The 23,769-nt window shown below is 52.1% G+C and overlaps 1 long non-coding RNA gene across 1 annotated transcript; it reads right to left on the reverse strand.

The window, feature by feature from the left end:
• Positions 1–782: 782 nt before the first annotated feature.
• Positions 783–5,750, reverse strand: LOC132653511 (uncharacterized). The gene is made up of 4 exons (XR_009591241.1): positions 5,656–5,750; positions 2,609–2,737; positions 1,895–1,994; positions 783–1,124 (listed from the first exon to the last, which is right to left on the reverse strand). It is a non-coding gene; the product is annotated as an uncharacterized LOC132653511 (long non-coding RNA).
• Positions 5,751–23,769: the final 18,019 nt, after the last annotated feature.

A 23,769-nucleotide genomic window follows, 5' to 3' on the forward strand; every position in this document is an offset into this window, starting at 1 on the left:
TGTGTGTCCCAGGGATGGAATTCGACACCCTTGCCCAGTGATATGTCTAGCCAGCCCCAGATGTACATTGTATCTGTCAAAGTTGCTGGGAGGCGCCGGTCCACCCTCTTTGACACTCTCGGTACTTAGTGACCTGTTTTCGTCTCTCATTCCCGCTCCCCTGGAGGCGTCAAGGGGACAGCACTGAGAATGCAAGCACAGCGCTACTATGTGTTTTGGGGTGGAGTCTTCCCTGTCTCTCCCCTTTCATGGTTGCAGATCCTCCCTGCTTCACCCCCACTGACAGTCTGCTCATGTCTGCTTGGGCACCACAAGGTCTTCTGGGAAGTGTTCTGCAGCCCTCCAGGCTGGGCCTTCTCCACTGGAAAGCTACAAGTTCTTACAAGTGGAGACTGAGGTCCACATTCCCGGAGCTATTGACGGCCACAGTGAGGCCTGAGCTCTGCCCAAGGCCCCAGGGTAGGGACAGGAGGACAGTTGCTGTGGAAGTTACTAGTTCCTCTGGCTTTGATAATAATCTGCTTAATGTCTTGTGTCAAACTAATTACTGCATAATTACCTTTTTTAATAACAGGTACTTTTAATTGGCGCGGGGTTAAACAATGCTGTTGTAAAAATCAGTTGTTTTACATTCATGGCTCCCGTTTATGAAGGGCTAGGACAACCTCGTAACATCAAACGCTCCGCAGAGCCTGTGGGGTTGCGGGGAGGAGGGCACTGCTGAGCCTCCCATCTGTTTCACCCTCCGAGGCACAGGGGCAATGCCTGACACACTGAGTGGGGACAGAGAGGCTCCTAGATGCCTCCAGGTAAACCGAGGCCAAGAAACTCCATTCTAAGCAGACGCTGAGCTCACAACTTCTGTCTCCTGGGTGCCAAGGTTACTGCTGTTGTTGTTTTAAATATTTATTTTATTTTTATGCGTGTGTTTCCATGCATACATGCAGATGGGTACCTGTGGAGTCCAGAAGAGGGCATCAGATCCACTGGAGATGGGGTTACAGGAGCTTGAGGCCTTCCCACGTGGGTGCTGGGAACCAAACTTGGATCCTCTTGAAGAGCAGCACAGGGCCCTTAACCGCTGGGCTGTCTCTCCAGCTTCAGTCCCAAGGCTTTCAAAGGTGCTGTAACAGAACAAGAGCTTGGAGCAGGGTTGGGGACGATCTCAGCTCTATATCCTAGACCTGTTAACCCAGGACGGTGTCTGAATGGCGGCTCCATCATTTGTAAAAGGAAAGGGCTGTGATGGTAGCCACACCACGGGGATGCTGAGACCAGGGGGACAGACGTGGGTGAGGACATGGGGGTGCAGAACACAGGCGCTCCTGAGGGCCCCTCTCAGGGGACCGTCTCTGTGTCCTTCTCCACCAGGACCCTCCCCCTGCAGACCCCGGGTGCCCCGTGGATACAATCCCTCACGTCTTGGCTGAGAAAGTGCACACACTCATCTCATTACAGCAGCTTTCTGCATTTCATTAAAATGCTGACAGGCCATTTCATAATAATTTATTAGCACAGAGTCAATTTTTATTAATTACAATCATTAATTTATCAGTGTTCCCGTCATCTGAAGTTTGGTCAGAAATGAAAGGCAAGAAGTGCAGAGAGAAAAATGGGGTGGGGGGACGGGAGTTGGGGGGAGCAGGGTGTGGGAGGCAGGGAGGGACAATGGTGTGATGGGCTGATGCTTAGGTTTAGGGTCTGTGATACCTCAGGAGGCCTGGCCAACGGGCTCTGGGGTCCTGGGGTTGTGAGCAGAGATTCCTGTTGAGTGTGGGGACCAAGAAAGTTCAAGGATAATGTGGACTGAGTGTCACAGAACTCAGGACCTAAGGCCTCCACGTTTCCACTTACATTGCAAGCCAGGTCATCCTGGTACTTCCTGATAACTCACCTCATTTGAGGACTTGTTTCTTCTGGCTGACGCCCATCTCATTCTCCAGGTCATCAGCTCAGGAGCACAGCAACCCAGTCCTGTCTCCATCTCCAGAGCCCTGCAGAACACCCAGCAAAGGCTTGTGGAGGGTATGAACAATCCAATCTGCCCTCACCCCTGCTACACTGTGTCTGACTCTCCAGCTGAGGCTCAGAGAGGGCACCAAACCTAAAAAAGGTTGCACAGCAAACTTCAGACCAGGAACCTTCAGAACCTTCCCTACCTTTAGAACCCCCTCCTGAGTTCTGGCAATTTCTGCAGCCTAGCCTTTAGGATATCTCTTGTTCATCACAACTGGAAACCCAAACAAAACAAAGCCCCAAACCAAAAGTTTGGATTGCAAACAGATGGGCTGCCTGTCTCTGAGCCCTGGCTTTGTTTCAGGAGCCTCCCAGCTCTGTGCCTGATCCTTTCACTTGGGGATTCCTTCATAGGGTCACTGCAGAGCCACTGGAGGAGCTGGGGTCCACCCAGGGCCCGGGATCCTCGTCACCACTGCTGGGGCGGTCTGAAGTGTGGCATTCTGCCCTTGGTACTGGCCGTCATTGTTCCAGCTGTCTGACCGTCTGACCGTCTGACCGTCTGTGTAGAGGTTCTCTTTCATCTCATCTTTCTGTTCTTCCTCCTTCCTCTCTCCCCATCCGAGTTCTAGGCCACACCATTGGCACGCACCGTTTTTGAAGCCTGAGTCCTGGCATTGGAGCTTTCTGGCCATCATAGCTGTGCAGTGAGGTGGATAGAGAGCTTCCTCCAGGAGCTGGTGTCAAGACTTTGGTAGTGGATCCCAGTTATCCAAGGACTCTGTGGAGATCCGGGAGGATCGTATGCAAAGGACCATCCATGCTTTCCCGCAGACCACAGGAGTGAGAGCTAGAACTACATGCTCAGGAACGCTGAGTGTCAACTACATGGCAGAGGTCGGGAAAGGTAGAAGGGATAGCCTGAGCTGGACTGTTGAGGACATGGTAAGGAGAATGCCTTGTTTTGAAGGTGATGGGGTGCCACGGGAGGCTGCAGGATGACGGAGTGGCAAATCCAATTTGAATCCAATTACAAGCTGAAGATTGGAGGAACAATCATGGAGGCAGTTGGAAGCATCAACGAGAGAGAGAGAGAGAGAGAGAGAGAGAGAGAAAGAGAGAGAGATAGAGAGAGGGAGGCACTGAGGGCCGGAGGGAGAGGAGAAGGAAGAGAAGAACACACACACACACACACACACACACACACACACACACACACACCCCTTTTAGGATTTTAAAATGAGTCCTTAAGGATGAAGAAGTTCTACTAGCCTCCTGTGGCCAGAACCACACTCTTTGGAGGTCAAGCCTCAAGTTCCGCTCCTTGCCTTTGATGCCACATGCTATAAGCCTTTGAGCCAGGTTCAGAAGACCCTGCTGGCCTACAGCTGTCAGGTACAACTTCAGGAGGTGACCTTCCGGGACTGGTCCCCTGGGGGTCGAACACCCCACTCATTTCTGCTCCCCAGCATTTAGGCTGGGCCTTGGCTTGAATATGGCTTGAGACTTAACCACCAATGGAACAAAAATCCAGTAGAATCACAGTTACTGTCCACACAGCACATAGCCTCCAAGAGCACACAGTACAAAGAAGCCCAGAGGCTGGCTGTTTCTCCCGATCGGGATGTTCGGCTGACCTCAGTGGCCATGCTGGACCCTCCCTGGGGACACAGTGCAGCCTGGCCACAGTCCCTGCTGAACCCCATGTGCTTGTATGACACAGAAGCTCCCAGGCCAGGCCTGCCAGGTGGCAGTGTTCCAGTCGAAACCCAAGGGCTTCTCTAGATAGATGGGAGCCCCGGCTCCAGCAGGTGTTTCCTCTGAGCCACAGAGCCCAGAAGGATGGCAGTGCCAGGGCCCATCGAGAGGAGTTATGGGGGCAGCCTGTTCCTATCCAGGCAAGTGTCACATTTGGGAGGAATTGGCAATTAATAGCCCATTATCCCAGGCAATCTGCTCTGACCTGAGACAGCCGACAGGAGCCAGGGTGGGGACAAACGGCTGCTCGCAGATCCAGACCTGGCATGGGTTGGTTGTGGCACGGTGCTGTAGCCAGCCCCAGGATCTGGTAGACCACAGCTCATGGGGCCCTCCAGGGCAGAGGGGACCAATAGCTCTGAGGCCTGAGCTCCCTGGGGTCCATGGACAGGGCAGGGAACTGGGGGTGGGATTTCATTCTGGATGAAGTCACTCAGTAGGTCAACACCTTCAAGTGGAAAGCACTGTGGGACCCAGGCTCCACAGTCTAGAACTCTAGGGTTGCAGGTTAGGATATAGCCCCTCTTATTAAATCCCATGCGTGCAGCAAGGTATCTGCAAGTAGGACCAGGAGGAAGAAACACATCACACTAACCCAAGGTCACGGAAGTTCAAAATAGTTGCAGCTTCCAAGCACACTCTAGAATATTAGAACACTATCCTGAGGGCAAGGTCATGCCCATACCCACCATCTACGGAAAAAAAAAAAAAAAAAAAAAGAGCCCATAAAATAGTGGTGTTGTGAGTTGGGGTGATAGTCTTTCGTGTTCTGGAGCCTCTGCCACTGCTTCCAGTTGTGGTACATGTGGGGGGAGGATTATGTGACCATCACCCAACACTCTGGACATGCTAGCCCAGGAGGAAAGATTCAGCCTGAGATTTTTGAGGTCCTGATGGGCTTCGAGGAGCAAGAGAACATCTTGAGTGAATGGCTATCTTCTGAGCCCAAGAAACCTACATCGGGAGTTTAGCTGTGCTTATTTGCAGAAGATTGTCCTGCCAGGGCTGGTGGACATGCTCCCTCAGTTGAAGCTCAGAGTAGGGGCTGAGTATCCAGCCAGTCCCCACCACCTGAAAACACTGCCTGTGGCTCAGAGGGACAGAGTACAGAGAGGCCAGGGTAGACTCCATCTGCACAGCCGTCGGGGAAGCCTCTTATCTGTGTTGGTTTTCTAACTGTGGCCCGTTGGGGCAAGAGTGCCTACGCCCCTGTGAGCAACCCCTCACCTAAACTCTGTGTCGTGGTTAGAGTACTGTACTGTGCTGAAACACCAGGTCTGAAAAGCAGCTTGAGGAGAACAGGCTTTATTTGGTTTGTGTTTCCACATCCCTGCTCACCACTGAAGGAAGTCAAGGCAGGAACTCACGCAGGGCAGGAACCTGGAGGCAGGAGCTGATGCAGAGGCCATGGAGGGGTGCTGCTCACTGGCTTGCTCCTCCTGGCTTGCTCAGCCTGCTTTCTTGTGGAACCCAGGACCACCAGCTCAGGGATAGCACCACCCACAATGGCCTGGGTCTTTTCCCGTCAATCATGGAGAAAACGCCCTAAGGGTTACCTACAGCCACCCTCAGGGAGGTATTTTCTCAGTTGGGATTCTCTCTTCTTAGATGACTCTGTCTTGGGTGAAGCTGACATAAAACTAGCCAGGGAAATTGAACCCTTGTCAATTAGACACACAAACATATCACAGTTAAGCCATATCCTTTCCTTTTTCGTTCCTCTTCAAGATCACACATTAATATCAAAATTACAATATAAACCACCCAACTTTTAAAAGTCACAGTCTTTAAAAATTCAGACATTTAAAAGACCAAAGTCTTTTTAAAAATATTCGATATCTCTGTTAAAAAGCCAAAGCCTCTTCCACAGCTCAAAATCTCTCAACTGTGGGCTTCTGCTAAAAAAAAAAAAAAAAAAAAAAAAGTTAAATGCTTTCTTACCTCAAGAGGGAAGAACCAGGGCACAGTCACCATCCACGTGAACAAAGAGATACAAGACTCCAACAGTTTAAACAACACAGTGTCGCTCCTCCAAAAGGCCTGGGTTGCTTCCCTGCTCCACCCCTGTGGCACACACAGCTTGTCTCACAGGCTGGCTGCATGGCTGCTTGTCCTTGGCAGTTGTCCCATGGCACTGGCACCTCCAAAATGCTGGAACCAGTGCTACAACTGGGCTGCACTTTTACCAGTAGCCTTCCCTGGGCTCCTTTCATGGTGCCAAGCCTCAGCGTCTCTGCACGACCCCTTCAGTCCTGGGCTCCAACTGCCATGGAGGCGACGCCTTTGCCAATGGCTTCTCACAGTGCCACGTCTCAGCTGCTTTTCATGACCCTTCCTTTCCTTCAAAATTCTTGCCGCTGAGGTGACTTCTACACATTACTAAGTTCGGCTGCCAGCTGGAGATGCAGCCTTGGCTCTCTCTGAAGCACAACTCTATGTGCTGACCACGAGGAAACACTCCCAGATTTCTGATCCTCGGGGATGCTGGTCTCCAGCTGACCAGCATCAATTGTCCCAGTAACACGAAGGTTTCACTTCAGTAGTTTCTGATCTCCTGTTAACCACAGCTGATCCTTCAGCCCTAGCTCACCAGAACTGCAGACCCTTAATTCACACCATCAAACGGCTATATAGAGTCTAAAACGGCACCCACCAGGCCTGCATTGTTTACCTGTCTCTCAACATTCTTATCCTGCAAGCTCCCACAGAGCAGCTACCCAAGCTTCAAACACTCAATGGCATTTCCTGCCCAAAGTTTCAAAGTCCTTCCACAATCTGTCCAGAGCACAATGGCCAGGTCTGTCACAATATCCCACAGTCCTGGTACCAATTTCTCTCAGTTAGCATTTCCATTGCTCTGATGAATCACCACGGCCAAAAACAACCTGGGAAGGAAAGGATTTATTTGGCATACTTCCATACCACTGTAAAGCACTGAGAGACTCAGTACAGGAGCCTGGAGTCAGGAGCTAATGCCATGGAAGAATGCTGCTTACTGGCTTGTCCAGTCTGCTTTCTTATAAGACCCGGGACCACCTGCCCAAAGTGGCCCCATCTATAACGGGCTGGGTCCTCTCATGTCAATCAATAATCAAGAAAATGCTCTGCAGGCTCGCCTATAGCCTGATCTATGTTTGTTTTTGGTTTTTAGAGACAGGGTTTCTCTGTGCAGCCTTGGCTGTCCTGTCTACTTGCTTTGTAGATCAGGCTGGCCTCGAACTCAGAGATCTGCCTGTCTCTGCCTCCCTGAGTGCTGGAACTACGGGTGTACGTCACTATGCCTGGCTCTACAGCCTGATCTTATGGAAGCATTTTCTCAATTGAGGGTCCCTCTTCCCAGATGACTCTATAGCCTGTGTCAAGTTCACCAGAAACTATTCAGCCTTCTTTAAGGAAGCCCAATACTTGTTTGTTCCCCAGAGCGAACTCTGGTGGAATCTTGCCTCAGTTTGACTTTGGGACCTTGAGAGAAGCGGCGGAGGGTGCTTTGTGTCTCCCCATGGGAGTGAATCTCAGAAATAGGGAGAATATGACCCGATGCATTTATGATGTCAGGCAGCCTCTGTCCTGTCAGCTGCAGTCTGTGACCACACAGCTGAGCCAACTTTTCCAAAAGGGCTGGGTTCCGGGCCTGAGAGCTGTTGGCCGCACTGAATACCTGAAGAGAGGAGCACTCTTCCCGCGTTCACATCTACTCTCATGCTGTGTGCGCTGTGGGAGTTTTTAGAGCGCCGGTTCTGTGGATTTTAAATAAACATGCACACGTGTGTGCAGGTCTGTCTGGCGCTGCCCACACACGTGTAAACCTAGGCTTGTGTTGTGAGGAAGTCTACGACAGATGTTGGACAGCTCTCCAGTCACCTGCTTGACCTAGATAGCTCGCATCAACAAGTGTCACCCTGGCTGAGTGACAGCAGATGAAGCCTGTGAAAGTCCCTGAAAACTTTTGGATCTGGCCATGCCATCTTGTGTTAGGCCTGAAGAGGCCCAGGCAGGAAAGCTTGGTATTCGAGGACGTGGGGTCAGAACTGGAACTCCTGTTCCACTCTCACCAAGTACCCCAATTTCTGCTCCATCTCACAGCACCTGGAGGTGTTTGTGAGCATCTCAGGGCCATTATCCCTCAGGTTTAAATACCAAATACCTTAACATTTGTAGAAGCGACACTACACTGGGGTTGTAAACAGAGGGAAAACCCTACCACACAGCTCAGTCAGGCTCTTACCTCCATGGCAGCCATTCCCTGTGACAGGAGGACAATGTCAGCACCAACAAGCCCACTGTAGGCCCCAACGAGATAATTTTCTGCACCTTGTGCAGAGGGAAGCCTTGCGCCCGGTGCTTTCACTAGGAATATGCTGAGTCATTAGGCTCATTTGCACAGCCCTCCCAACTTTTTCAAGTTAATATGAAATGCTCCAGAGGCCAACCCTCCGAAAGATGGTTGCTCCTTCCCTAAGCATGTGAAGAAGCCTTCGCAGGCCTGGCGACTGTGCTGGCTTCAGATGTGTGTCTTGTGACCTGCCCCAGTGTCGCTATCTGGCAGAGGCCCCACCAAAGAGCCACTGTCCTCCGAGGTTAAATGGGACAAATGCTGGTCCCAGCCAAGCTGGGCTTGAACACAAGGACAGTCTGACTCTGAGTCAATTTATTTTGAAGCTATAGTCCATCTTCCCTTCTCCCCCTACCCATGTGCTAGCCCTGGCTAGGTGTCATTCATGATATCTCAAGTCCTTACAATTATATGAGATTTTCCCCCCTGTGAGACAGTGTCCTGCTTTGTAGCCCAGGCTAGTCTTGGCCTTGAGAGCCTTCTGCTTCAGCTTTCTGAGTGCTGGGTTGACAGGTGTGATAACATTCAGCTCATCTGTTATTATAATTATGAGTGGATTGATTTTTTTTCTCTCTCCCAAGGAACAGCCCAACATTCTCCAGAGGAAGTTGGGCCAGGGGATGTCACACAGTGAGTAAAGTGATCACCTTGTGGTGTGTGCATGGTTGTGATTCCAGTGTACAGAGACTGGGGGTGGGGTCTGGAGCAGGACCCTCCTCCTGAGCAAGCTATGAGGCAAACAGACAGAACCTGGGGTTCTCCACAGAACCTGGGGTTCACCCTGACCACTGGTGTACTCTGCAGTGTGGGTGAAGATGTGGGCCTAGAGGCCCAAAAAAGTCACCACGATGTGGTGGCACATCAGCCATGAGGTACAGAGGTGGGAGCCATCGTGTCTCTCTTCCCCTTCCTTCCTGGACCTTCCTCTCCTCCATGGAGAACCTCGCCGTTTGGTGCCCGAAGGCCCCTCCTCTGGATGACGCTCACCCTTGTCCAGCAGATGTGGCTTCCAGCTCCTCTGTGGCCCTGGGCTGGGCACCTGAGCAACAGTGACTCGGCTCGCTGGACCCTGAGGTCCCCATTTGTTCCTTTCTCTCTTCAACAACCCTTGTGGTTCTCCCAGGTGCACCCTGTCCTGACAGTGTGTCTGCATTCTATGTTGGGGACCCATGCCTTACATCTGCCGGGCCCTCCACCTCCACAGCTACAGAGGACCGTGCCTCCCGGGCTCAGACCCCTGTGACAGCCCTGATGTGGCTCTCTGTGCACCTGAGCCTCCCATCTGGCCCTCCTGCATGCTGCCACGCAGGGTGCTTTATGGAGATAATAAATATGACTTCCTTAATATGATTTTGCTTAGGCCCCAGCCATGCGCTCAAGCAAATCTTCCATTTAACACCTGACTCTCTCTTCCGGGGGAGCTGGGAAAATATTGTTATCATGTTCAGCTTGCTGTGAGGGGATGGAAAAGACATCTACCAAGGCGCCGAGACTGGGAATGTCCACAGGACTGCCCTCGAGAAACGTCAGTGTTCACAGGTTCCACTGAGGGGGAGAGCAAGAGCTGTCCCAGCTATGTCCCCTGGAGGTCCCCACAGGAAGCCTTCAGATGACGTGTGGTGTGGGGCTGAGCCCGTCATGTTGTTGTCTGCCTGGAGGAGAAGCAAACTCACCATCCAGTCTCTTGGGGACATGTTGAAAGCCCTCACTGGGGACAGCGTGATCGCTGACATTTTTGTTTTCTTTTTTTGATATTTTAAATTTCATTAATTAATTCAATTTACATCTTGGTCATAGGCTCCTCCCTCTTCTCTTCCCAGTCCTACCCTTCCTCCCACATCCCCTCTCTCCTATTCCTCAGAAGAGGAGAGCCCCCCTACCCAGACACCCAGCTCATCGATTCACAGGAGGACTGAGTTCGTCTTCTTCCCCTGTGGCCTTGTAGGGACGTCTCGTCAGGAGGAAGTGATCAGAAAGCAGGCAACAGAGTCCATGCCATTCTGTTTGAGTAAAGATACCTTTTATTCAGTGTTAAGTGGAGGGAGGAATGGGCCTGCTAGCAACACCTACTGGTGGCTTGGGGTATAGCAACCCAGCTAGACCAAGAGCTCTGCCTTTGTGGGCAGAATAAATTAGCATTCACAGAGCAGCCATGCAAATACTTGCTACACAAGCCTGGGGAATCTGAGTTCAAATCTCCATGCCCACATAAAAGTGAACGTGGCTTTATGTACTTGTAATCCCAGTTCTGGGAGGGTGCTGGGAGATTTCTGATCAGATAGCCTAGCTAAGCTACAGTGCTTAGAGGCTGAGAGAGAGAGAGAAAGAGAGACAGTTCCTCTGTTTTCCCCATGAGCACACACAGCTGTCTGCACCCTCTCACACACAATAAAAAAACAAAAATAAATAAAAAGATGCTGCTGTCTCTGTTGAGGCACAGTCTAGTTCTAATAAAATGCACCTCCTAATTGATGAGCTTTAAAGCCGAGCACTGGGCGCTGCCATGTCACAGTCCTGTCCCCATGGTGTCAGCTCCCCGTGAGCTGATAAAACTTCTGTTCCTTCCCGATGTCACATGGTGGAGTCCTCTGGTCTAGAGCCTCTGTGGCTTCACTGCTGTGTGGAGATAGATGGATTCGTGGTTGCCTTTTTAAACTAAAAATTTTCTTTTTCTTTTCTTTTATGTGTATGGGTGTTGTGCCTGACTGTGTGTGCATCGTATGTGTGCAGTACCTGTGGAGGCCAGAAGAGGGCATCGGATCCCCTGGAGCTAGAGTTATAGATGGTTGTGAGCTGCTATGTGGGTGCTGGAAACCAAACCCAGGTCCTCTGTGCTTTTAAACAACGAGCCAGGATCCTCCATGGCTGACATTTTTTAAATTTAAATTCCAGTAGATGGGTATGCTGTGGGATTTTACACATCTGTCCTTTTGTAGACAACAGCAGTCCACAGTGACAGCTTGTCCCATTTCTACTTGGCATTCTGGCCTGAGAACTGGGACCAGAACAGCTGAGGGGCTGGCTGGAAACCAAAACTCTTTTCTGCTCATTTCCCAGTAGAAGCTGACATATAGACAGGCTGGGAAGGGACTGTGCGCGGAGACCCTGCTGAGTGCGCTGGTACTCCGGTACTCTGTCGTGGGGTTTGCCAGCAGAGATGGCAGCCTTTGGAGGGTTGGCATTTGCAGCCTGTGTGTCTAGAGGGGGCTGTTTGAGAGCAAAGCCAGAATGCACATCCCTTTCTGTTCCACGGGGATGCCATCTTCATCCTCGGAGCCCCCGTTTTCCCACCTGCATAGTGGACATGCTCAGCGCTTCCTTGGGGCTGAGGAGAGGACCTCTGAGGTAACACTTGGGCCACCAACAGTGCTCTGGAGGGTCTTTGCAGTCCTATGGTGCCAAGGACACACAGTCTCTGCTGCTTCGGCAGCTGTGGTGGGAGTCTCCTTTTCCATGGAGCAGACCATGCATGCCCTTGTTTTCTGGGAGTGCTGGGCTCCATCCCTAGACCTGCTTTCCAGTCTAGACTCACACAAATCAACATTCTAGGCCTTTCCCCTCTGCATTTCCATCAGCCTGGCTGTATTTCACAGAAGACAGCAATTCCCTCCCCAGCTTATCACCGCCTGGCTTGTCAGCCTGTGTGCACCCGGCCTGATCCCTCCTCCCTTGCTCGCTGGCCCCTCGGCCCAAGCACCTTGCACACAGAACTCTACTGAAGCTGTGCCCATCTGACATGATCCATCTCCCACCTCCCTCCATGCCCACGGGAGGCTGGGTTTGCCCTTGGTTTGGCCACTGTGCCCTGTCTAGACTTTTGTACCATGAAGATGAACAAAACGTGAAAATGAGCTAGCGTGAATGGGGGAGGCTAGCGTGGCACCCAGCTCCCAGGAGTCCTTAATGGCTTTTGGAATCTTCCTGTCTTCAGGGAACTCTATTGCCAACTCTTCCAGGACTGTGAGAGGGGTGCTGATGTTCGGAGATGCTAAGTCTCTTGTCCAAGGTTTCTAGCGTGCATGCTGTAGAACTACGCTAGAACCAGGCAGCCCATGCTTAGGGGTTCATACTGAGTGCGGCTCTCCTCTGGGACATGTGCCAGACACAGAGACACACAGATCACCCTCTTCGAGGAAAGCCAGGCTGCAGGAGTAAACCCAGGAGAGGCAGGGTAGATGCAGACCCAGGTGTGAGGGCACTGGCTGGTCCTAGGCTCTGCCTTCCTCATTCCCTCTGCTCACTCCTCTTCCTGACCATGCTTTCTACGTATGTTTATCAGATCCACACTGCCTGGGCAGAGCGGGAGAAATAACAGGCAAAGGGAGATGGCAGCATTGGAGAGAAAGATTGGAACAAAGGTCAAGGGGAAAATAGGGCTGGGATGGTCCTGGTGGCATGTGTCCTCTGTGGAAATGGGTGTTGTGCCTGTGGGGTGCCTGTACATCTCAGCTGAGGTGTGGCTTCCCATGGCGACCAAAGGTTGCCTCCCAGGCTCGGTGAACACATGTGAGGTGAGGAAGACACAGAGACCCAAGATAGCCGAGAAATGGATTGGGGGTGGGCAGGTATGCAGATGCCAGGCCCAGTCTCCCCGACCCAGCTCTGCTCTCTGGTCTTGTCTGTGTCCCCATCTTAGGAACTTTATAGATGGGAGGCCCCCGTCCAAGAGAAAGCTGCCTGCTTCAGAACCATGGGTTATACAGGAAAGCCACCCTGGCCCCTCCCCCAGGAGATGCGAACATGACAGGAGGAGAAAGCCAGCCCCAGAGAAAGGCTCATTCCTTCTAAGTCAATGACGGGATGAGGGATGGTCCATGGATAAAATACGCCCCATCTTTTCTCAGCTTGGATGGACGCCCAGGAGATGGGCTGAGCTGGGGGGTGGGTGAGGGGCAGCTGGAGGGGGCAGGCAGCTGGGAGCAGGGGAGGGAGGGAGCTGCTGCTGCCTGGAAGTGACACACAGAGCCCTGGAATCTGGTGGGGAGGGACTTCAGTGCCTCCCCTCAGCTCTGGGAATTAGGACCGGCCTGTTGCAGCCACCACAGCCACCCTGGGCTGGAGTAGGGCCGTGCGCAATGCATATGCCGAGGAAACAGTGGCCTCAGCTGGATTAGGAGAATTCCAGCTTTTTCATCATTGGGTGGGAGCGGATCTTCCCGTGGTGCCCTCACCCCACTATCCACAAACCTTCCTGCTGTGTAGATGAAGGCCCTGGAGGTGGTTTGTGCTCAGACACCCTCTCTAAGCTCCTCTTTAAGCATTCACTGGACCTCTGAGGAGTCTTATTCCTTCTCTGAGTAATGGGTCTATATAAGATTATGAACTACTGACTATCCGCATCAGTCATTTACACTTGAGTATGAGTGACAGGCCTATCCTCAGGCCTGTGACAGACACTAAAGGAAATTAATGTTTTGAGCGTCTGCACTGAGCCATGTGGTATTCCAACCACTTTCCCCTTAGAACTTTGATTCTGAGCAGAGCTGTGGTGTGCAGAGAGGGGAGGGCAACTAGTGCCGAGTTTAGGCTGAGGTGGTACTTAGCCCACAGCACCGCTCCACTCACTGGCTTCTTAGTACTGCGCTAAATGTTCACATCAAGAATGCCCACTGAGTAAATGGTAGACTGGATGTTGGCCAGGCAGGGCAGTGCAGTGGTTGGCGTTTTTAATCAGTTTCCTGGATATAGAGGATGCTGGCTGCCCTTAAGCACAATTACAGGATTCTCTTCCCCCCCCCCCCCCCCCACAATGCTTTAAGCATGACCTGGTCTCATCCAAGAGGCCTTCAGGGTCCTCTCTGTTTAGCCTGCAGAGTGTACACTGAAGCCACTATGGTTGGAGGTGGGTGCTCATGACTGGGGGTCCTGGTGACCTGACACTTCCTGATGTGACTCGTGGAGATGCTACGCCTTTCCGAAACTTCAGCTGCGAGGCTACCTGCCCCACCCCTTCCTCGGGTCTGCGGGACCCCAGCTCCAGGCAGGACCTGCTTTAAAGTGATGCTCTGAGCAGCCACTTGGTATTCCGGGGACCTGGCTCCAGCTGATGCATCACAGGCTGAGGACAGGGCACCCCATTAGCCGAAGGCTTTAATTTCCCTCCGGGTGCTTACAATGAAACTACAGAGGCAATTACAACCTTCCCTCTGCCGACAACCCGGTCAGATCAATAACAGCCATGTCACTGGGATCTGCCTCATCCATCAGGAGATGCTGGGCCACCCAGGGCTGGTTGCTGCTCACAGGATGTGCTCTGTGCAGGCCAGCTGGATGGGAGTATGGGCACTCTTGTCCTCAGCTTGCAGCCTGGGAGACCCAGGCAAAGAGGGATGGAAACCTTAGCAACTCAACTCCACCCCAGAGGTGACCAGGCATCCACCTCGACCTGACTCAAGGCATGGCTGGGAAGGAGACAGAGAGAGCCTCCCATGCTTGATCAGTCAGTGGGCCTGAGGTCTCTTAGGGATGGGTCTTCTCTCCCTGAAGTTGTTTGTGTTGGCTCCTTGCGTCATCGGCTTCCACCCAGGGCCATATCTCCTGTGAGCATCCCTCACCTGAAGATGTTCTGGAACTCAGAATGTTCGGTGCTCAGGCCACCCTGGATCTCAGAGTTTTGTGTTTGGGATGCTCAGCTTCGTGTGAACATTCTCCAACTCTGCAGCCTGCAGGGCTCCTGGTCCTAAATGAAGGTACTCTCAGCGTGTGTGACTATGTCTGTGTGTATGTGTGCTTGTGTATGCAGGCACGTGTGTGAGTGTGCAGGCGCACGTGTGAGTGCCACAGCATGTGGAGACCAGAGGCCAGCCTCAGGTTCCATTCCTCAGGAGCAGTCCTGTCTTGGCTCACTGGCCTGGCTCACTGGTTTGCCTAGCCTGTCTGGCCGGTGTCTGTCTCCTCAGCACTCAGGTTACAGGCATGCCCACCGCAGACAGATTTTTATGTGTGTTCCAGGGATCAAACTCAGCTCCTTACGCCTCATGCAGGGAATATGCTTACTGGCTCAAACACTTTCCCAGCCCTGACTCTGACCACGGCTCCTTCTTCATGTATGTCTGCACATAGCTGTAACACTCACTTTTGATTCTCTCCACTTTCCTCTTTCACTACCCTCCCACTCCTTCTGAACCCCTCGGTTCCACCAACAAGTCCCCGCTTACTTTCACATCTCTTTTATGGCCCATTTGCATCTCCCTGGCCTAACCTGCATGAGCGTGAGGGTGGGTGGAGCCATCTACAGGAACACAGGCAGCTCACTAGTGCCTACACCACCGGAGGAACTGACTCTCCCTCCCCCAGCAGCCCCTCAGGGAGCAGTGGGGCTCATGAGACCCTCTCCCATTCACTATGGAATGTTGACAGGTTTGATCATGGTTGCTTTGAGTTCATATGTGCAACAGTTGTGTGATATGCAGAAGATGGCATTTCAAAGCGCTCTCCCACCGGTCCCCCGCTCTGGCTACTACATTCTTTCTGTCTCCTCTTCTGCAATGCTCCCTGGGTTGTGGGGTGGGCAGGGATATGAGTGTTTGATTTCCGGCTGATCGTTCCACAGTTGCTCATTCTCGGTACTTTCATCTATAGTTACTATCACTTGCAGCAAACGGAAACTTCTCTGGCCGAGCCTGAGAGCAGCACCATCTAAGTGTTTGTACAGCTGTTTGATCCCAAGTCCACTTAGCAAGACAACAGCAGCAGTGTCCCCACCCCCAGCCAGGGCCTATGACCCCTCCCCTCCCCCCAGCCATGAGCTTCCCTCAGGATTACAGTATCAGGCATGAACTCTTCTGTGGAGCAGACTTCAGATCCAGCCAGAAAGCTGTTGGTCACCTCCATGACACTCCTGCCACTATTGCATTCGTGGCCACATCCTGCCTGGCCGAGCAGGGAGGATCTAGCAGCTTAGTCGTCACCTGATTTTGCTTCATCCTGTGGTGCCTTCAGCTCTGGTGTGTCCTGTGCTGGCTCCCTCTTCTGAGGATCGTAACATAATTGCATCTGTCCAGGAGAAAACACCTGCAGGATCACAGGTTAAGTGCCAGAATGTGATTCTGCTCTCTATAGCTAAAGTAGTCTCTCCTGTGGCCAAACCCTGCCTCACAGGACACTCTGAGGAATCCAGGAGAGGAGCTGCAGGTCCCTCTTGGTAAGCCTCGGGTGCAAGCTTTCCACCTCACATACCAGGTTTGGCTTTCCTAAGATCGCTAGGCTGACTTCCAGCAGCCTGGGGCTTGGCTGTGGTTGGAGCTGGGTCTCCTTCCTAACCCTCCAGAGGCAGCCTCTAGCCTGCAGGACAATGAGCAGGGGATGGATGTTGCTACTTCCCAGCATCCTCTGCAGGATACCCGCCCCTAGTGGTCTTGGCTCTATCATCTGCTTCTCAGCATTGAGGAAGGAGGTGAGGGGTTACTTCCTAGACCTGGAATCAGAAAGTCAGCTTCGGATGTCCCATCATGAGGCAGTAGGGAGGTTAATGGAACAATCAGAAAGGTATCTGGTATCAGCTGCTTATTCAGGGGCTCAGGCTCCTGGTAGCAGAATTAGTGAGTCCTTCCTGCACGAGTGTGTGTGTGAGTGTGGGTGTGTGTTGTGCTTGTATGGGTGTGCACGGGTGTGCCCATGAGCATGTGTGTGAGTGTGGAGCTGTGTGTAAGCCACATGTGAGTGTGGGTGTGTGTGGGTGTAGGCTTGACTTCACTGTTCTCATTAGACAGCATTCACCTGGGTTTGGGAGGCAGGGCCTCCTTCTCACTGGCCTGGCCCCTGCCAACTGTGCTCCAACTTGCAGCAAGCCCCGGAGAACATCTGGTCTCCACTTCCCCTGCGCTGAGACTACAAGCACAAACTACTGGTTTTTCATGGGATCTGGAAGTTGAAGTCAGGGCATCACGTGTGCAAAGCAGACCTTACAGGCTGGGCGTCTGCTCAGCCTCTCTGGCTCCCCTCCTTTGTGTGTGTCTTGCCGTCTACCTCTCACCAGGCCTGGCCCCTAGGCTTAGACAGCAGAACCTGGGAAACCCATTGTCTAATGTTTCTTTATTTCAGCATAAAAGGTGTCAGCATCAACTTCAGGAGGTAAAGTTGCGTTTAACTGGTGTGTGGAGGGAGTGTGGAGAAGGAGAGCTTGGAGGCACAGGACTCATCAACAGCGCTCGGGTTGTGTGAGGGCTCAGGGTTAGGAGTCCGACGGCTTCAGCTCTAGCAACCCTGTCACCTCGGAGTCTCTGGATTCCATTAGTCGGTGAAACTGTGGGCCTGGAGCCTGCTGTCTAGAAGTGGATGAGGACAGAGCAAAGTCTAGCGGGGTTTTCTACACGTGGTGTTGGTGGTGGACTCTGAAGCTCCTGAAAGTGGGGCAGGGAACTCCCACTGAGGAAACAGAGCCCACAGTGGGGAAGGCAAGATGGTCCTGCCAAGAACTGAGTGCCAACCGTGCAGGTCCTGCTCACCACTGTCCGTACTTCTTTTGCCTGTTTCTCACCCTCTCTGAGCATTAGCTTCCAATATGAAAACGGAACTGTTTCTAACGGAGCCACCTGGCTTTCCATGGGGGTTAGCCCATCACATTCGGCCCTTCAGAGCAGTCCCCCGGCTAGCAGCATCAACGAGACTGTAGCCATAGCTCTGGCTGAAACACTCTGCTTGCCTGATGTCTACAGCAGCTACCCACAGTGAAGGCAAGACACCTGTCTTCCTGTCCAGGGCTTTCTGGGGACCAGCGAACATGGGAGCAGGAAGGGATCATCAGGTCATCAGGCTGGGTCATTACTGGCATGAGAAACAATGATGAGGGACAAGGATTGTTTGCCTGCCTTTCACAGCCTCAGCTGACTGCAGGACAGGCTAGCTGTGTCAGCTCCCGTGTCAAGAGTCACATGTCCTAAGGTTCACGAGAGCTCAGTGGGTAAGGTGTCTGCCCTCTGGGCTTGAAGACCAGGATTCAGGTCCCCAGAACCCATGTAAATGCCAGTGGAATGGCAGTCCTCTAGTAATTCTAGTGTCCAGAAGGTAGAGACTGTGAATCCACAGAGCAAGCAGCACAGGTAGGCTAACTGAACTAGCTGAGAGACCCAGCCTCAAAGAACAAGATGGAGAGCAGTTGAACTCCAAGTGCCAGTTTCAGGCCTATGCATTTGCATGTGCATGTCCATGCGTGTGCATGTGCGCGCGCACACACACACAAATGTTAACCTGTAGATGCATGCATATCTGTCTTACTTAGGGTTTCTATTGTTGTGATAAAACACCATGACCAAAAGCAACTTGGGGAAGAAAGGGTTTGTTTCATTTTATAGATTGTGGTCCATCATTCAGGGAAGTCAGGGCAGGAACTCAAGTGGCATGCATCTGCAGGCAGGAAATAATGCAGAGGGCATGGAGGGGTGCTGCTTGCTGTTGGCTTGCTCCCCATAGCTTGCTTATCATGCTCTCTTTTAGAACCCAGAACCATCAGCCCAGGGGTGGCACCACAGACAATAGGCTGGGTCCTCCCATACCAATCATTAATGAAGACAATTCCTACAGACAACTGTTGAGGCTGCTTTCTTCTTTTCTTCTTCTTCTTCTTCTTTTTTTCTTTTCTTTTCCCTTCCTCCTTCCCTCCCTCCCTCCCTCCCTCCCTCCCTCCCTCCCTCCCTCCCTCCCTTCCTTCCTTCCCTGTTTTTATTTTAAGACAACATCTCATTTTCTAGCTCTGGTTGTCCTCAAACTCTCAGAGATCTTCCTGTTGAGGCATTTTATTTTTCGGTTGAGGTTTGTCTTCCCAAATATGTGTAGGCTTCTGTCAAGCTGATAAAAACCTAACCAGCACAATGCCACATGCATCTGCCTGCAGGGGCAGGGGGACCTCAAAACTTTCTGGCTCCAATAAAGAGAGAGCCTCCAGGAAGCACAGCTCATGAAGGACATGGGCGAGGGTGGTACAGTTTGAGCTAGACTCTGCCAGCTCCAGTCTGGGGCTCACTGTCATGTCCCTTCTCTGAGATGCAGACCCCTGGTTTATGGAGCAGGGCTGGCACATCTTTCTCACTGGCGTCTGTGCAGATGAAATGAAATCCTGTTTATAGGCATGCCCTGGATAGAGCCAGTAACAGGACCAGATACTAACAATGCTGCGGCCATAATGCAGGCCCCAATTTCCTAAGACTGCATTGCCCGTGGGAAGGTGGTAAGAGCTGGTGGTATTTTCCCCATGTCTGAGCTTGTTCTGAACTGTTTTGTGAGCCTGGGTTGAGTCCTGGGACAGGGTGTATGGCTTCTCCGGGACTTTTCACCCTACGTAGGGTTTGCTGGGACACTGGGGGTGGTCTCAGGGCCAGTTCAGGTCTTGGGTCCAGCCAGGCAAGCTGGAAGCCATGTGAGGAAGGCTCAGGTAAAATATGCTGTCTTTTCTTACTACATTTCAGTTAGCATATACATCACCAGGTTTGACTATGACATTATCACAAAGAGCTAACCCCTCCCATTGTCTCCACTCCAGTCTCTCCCAAAGTTCCCTTTTTGCTCTCATTTCATTTGTTTATCTGCACTTCAGTCTAGATTCTGTGTGAGGGCAAATGTGTGGTGTTTGTCTTTCGCCACCCATGACTCTTGCTACTCTGTGTCCCCGTCTTTAGACCTCCCCCTTCCCATACAGTCTTTCTCTTTTTCATGTCGTAGATGCGTGCATGAGGGAGCACTCACGCACACACGCACGCACTCACGCACGCGCACACACACACACACATTTAAATTCAGTGTCTCTGTGAGAGAACACGCAGTGTTTATCTTTCTGAGCCGGCTGATCCCACTTAGCACGATGTCCTCTGTCCCCATCCATTTTCCTGCAAGTGACACAATTTCATTCTTTGTTCCTGAATAACACTCTGCTGTGGAGACAGATAATTCACTGAGGAGAATGAGCTGAGGAGCAGAATCAGGTGGGCCGGAGAGGCACGCTGCTCCCCACTTCAGACATGGTAACTTTAGGATACCACGGAAGCCCTAAGTGTATAAACAAAAGCCCAGAGCCCAGGAAACAGGGCCTGATGGGAAGCAGAGAGAGTGAAGAGGCAGGAGCCCCGCTGCTGCTATTTCTCCCTGGTCCCCAAACCCTTACCAAACCCGGAGCTTGTTGGTGCCACACAATTAGGTGCTTAATTGCTGTCTAATTGTTATGTGCCTTAGTCTGTCTTGCTAGACAAATTTGTGAGCTCCTGGAGGGCAGGGGCTTCTTACTGTGTCCTCCGAAGCCTGCCCCCAGGTACCACGTGTGTGTGTGGGGGGGTAAGAGGTCTGAACGGCAGGGGAGATCAGCTGACTGGTCCAAGAGTCACCCACGACTACTGCCCAACCTCGGTTTTTCTCATCTGTGCAGTGGGAGTCTTCAAGCCTGCCTCCAGCCCTGCGATCTCTTCAAGGACTTCTTGCTGTTTTCTTTGGGGGCTGAGACCCTTGCATGCGCTCCTGGACCAGTCAGAAATTAAAACAAGCAAGCAAGAGAACAAACGAACAAACCGAAAACAAACAACAGCGAAACGAACCGTCTGCGTGCGGCAGTGGCGGGCGCGTCCAGAGGACGGGTTTCGTGGTTATACAGACAAACAAATCACTTCCCTAGGAGCTTCTTAGGGGAATTACAGTTCCTGGAAATGAAACACAAACAGATTATTAAGAAAGAGCTCCCTGTTGGGAGAGAAACAGTATTTACAAGAGAAGATGTGCCTAGCTGGACTTCTAATTGCCGTTCATTATCTCATATTGATTTAATTAGCTGCAGTGCTGAGGTCTGAATCACTGCTGCCCGCAGCATCAGGGGCCATGCACCGTAAGCGCCATTGACCTAAGCCTCCACCTTCGTCCAGTGCTCCTCTCCCAAACCTGGGGTCAGCTGGCAGGGTGTTCTGGTGGCCGCCGGCGGTGGGCCGGAGGCGGCCAGCCATGTCCGAAGCCTCCTGAGCTGCTTTGTCTGGAGCGCCTCAGCCGGGTGGCTGTGAGGAGCTAATTATCTACGGTAATTAGCGTGTGTTCATAATGAGGAATCAGAATGGCATGGAGTGCGGGGAGATACGGGCCCAGGCTGACTGCAGACCGGGCTGTGCAGGCAGCTAAGGTGCGGAGGAGAGGTGCTTTCCCAGGGTGCACCGGGGCCCTGCTGGGTGCTACCCCCCCCCCCCCCCCGTTTTCCTCTGCAGGCTCTCCGCCCTGGTGTCTCACCATTCAGCCAGGAGTGACCTCTTGTCTCTGTCTTCCTGACCCAGAAACTGTAGCGGAACAGCTGGTTTCAGCTGGGAAGGAGGCCATTAGCGTTCCCTCTAGTGGGCATCTGGGACCAATTGTTGTGAAGATTTGGGGTTTATAATTGCAAGAGATTAATGGGGGAGTAGGCCATCAGGCTTAAGAGGTCGCTAATTGCTCTTTTAACATAATTGTGTCCAGGCAAGAGAGAAAGAGAGAGAGAGGAGCAGTGCAGACTCATGGTCTGAGGGCAGTAAGTTGGCATCTGTGGAGCTCCCTGGCCTTCCCACCTTCCTTCTCCATTGTGAGTGAGCAGTCTCGCACCTGAGCCGAGACAGTGAAGCCTAGAATTTCCTTACCAACTCAGCACCAGGTGAAAACCCTTGCAGCACATTGCATTGAGGAGGTAGACAGGCTTCGCTTTTCTTTCTGCATTTCTTAGTACAGGTTGCTTGAACTGTTGGGAAGTGATAATGGGGAAAAAGATGAGTGATCGACTAGTAATGTCTGCTTTGACTGAGGGAGAGGCTGAACAGGTGTGGATGACACACACTGACCTCTCTGGTATGTAAAAAACAAAACAAAACAAACAAACAAAACCACCACCACCAACAACAACAAAAAAAAATAAAAAATAAAACTGCACTTATTTTTGTCCCCTGGGACACTTAATGCCCCAGAGAGGTCTGGGGAAGAGCTGAAGAGTCAGGGAGGGGTTGGTCCCTAGAGAAAAGGGCCCTTTCCTCTCTGCTGGCCAGTGGGGAAGGCTCGCAGCGCACTCAGCTGTTAAAGCAGAGGGAGGAGACGGGCCAGTGAAGTGCCACCCATTTCACCCACCATGCTCTGGCTGGTGTCAGGCAGTAAAAGAAATCAGGCCCTTTGAGCTCTTGTTTCGTCATCTCTGGTGATAATGCCTCAGTGACCACTTACCCCGTGTCTGTTCCTCTCACCCTCACTCTCTTTCTTGGTTTTTCGCCCCTCTCCTCTCTGCTTCTGCAGTCTCCTCCTCTTCTGTATCTCCTCTCATCCTCTCCTTCATGGGAAGAAAATTCACCTAGCTTAAGGAGACCCTGGATGGAGGCTGGTTCCATCCCAACTCAGAGCGGCAGCTGAGACCCAGGGTCCCTCTGAGTGTGCCCACCACAGCCCGCCTGCACGTCTGTACTTGTTCTCAGGGAGCAGGGTTTGTCCAATCAGGGATCTGAGGCTGGAGGAGCAGAACCTGTCAGGACAGTCATGCGATGCCACAGGAAATGCCATGGAGGTGCCAGGCTCAGAGGCCCAGTCGCAGGTCAGGTGAGTGATCGTCCTGGGAGGCTTTTAGAGGGAGCTGCCTGCCAGGTATCCAGGGGACTCCAGTCACACAGCTCTGGTGAGTCCTCACTCATGCTGGGCAAAGCTTTTTGGTGCTTCATCTGTCCAGCTTGCCCACACTCCTGTAAGCAACCCTAATAAATTCATTGGCTTGCCAGCTGGGCCTGGATAAGAGCTTTTCTGTGATAGCTGCCCTTCTGATGGAGTGCATGGGAAAAGACCCCTCAGGAAAGTCACTCAGAACATGAACCGTAGGCAGTTCTCATCAGCAGTGGGCCAGGATACAGACACAGGTCCAGGAGCTGGGGTGGGCGTGGCCTTTTGCCCTGGTTTGTTCTCTGTTGTGGTGATGAGCAGCAGGACCAGCAGCAGCTTGAGGAGGAGAGAGCTTTTGCCAGCTCACATGTCCCCATCACAGTCTGCCACAGAGGGAAGTCAAGGGGAGACTCAGTGCAGAAGCCAAAGATGAAGCCTCGGAGGGGTGCTGCTCACTAGCTTGCTCCCGGTGGCTTGCTCAGCTGATTTCTTATGCAACCCTGGACCACCTGCCCAGGGGTGGACTCGGACCTCCCATATCGGCCATGAAAATGCTGTGTGAACAGGCAAACTGAAAGAGGCATCTCTCAATTGAGGTGCCATATCGAGTTGGGTCCAGCTAGTGTCAGGTTAACGAAAACGTAACTAACATACTCCTTATCAACTTGACACACAAACACATCACTATCAAACCATAAGTTTTTCTTGCTGTTTGTCCCCACCTTAAATGTCATGTTAATATTAGCATCATAGCCTGAATGTCTAGTCTTGGGCTTGGAAAGTTGACCAAACATCCTCGGGAAGAAGTCCCACTGGACATGTGACATATAAGGCACAGGAAGTTCCAAGCTTGGGCTCACATGGGATCCCGCCCCACCCCCACCCACCACCCCACCCACCACCCCACCCACCACCATGGGCCTCTTTGAAAGACAGTCAAGGCAAGTCTTCTCAGACAATGATTGAATTCTCTAGAGAACCAGAATACAGCTTCACATTTGTTATTTACTTTGTGTGTTGGGGGAGAGGAGTTTGGGTAGATGTCAGAAGACAACTTGCAGAGGTTGGTCCTCTGTTTCCCCTGTGTGGATCTGGGCATTGAGCTCAGGTCGCTGGGCTTGGCAAGAAGTGCCTCTACCCACGGAGCCCTCTCACTAGAT

Source organism: Meriones unguiculatus, chromosome 4, assembly GCF_030254825.1.
Source record: "Meriones unguiculatus strain TT.TT164.6M chromosome 4, Bangor_MerUng_6.1, whole genome shotgun sequence".
Classification (NCBI taxonomy): domain Eukaryota; kingdom Metazoa; phylum Chordata; class Mammalia; order Rodentia; family Muridae; genus Meriones; species Meriones unguiculatus.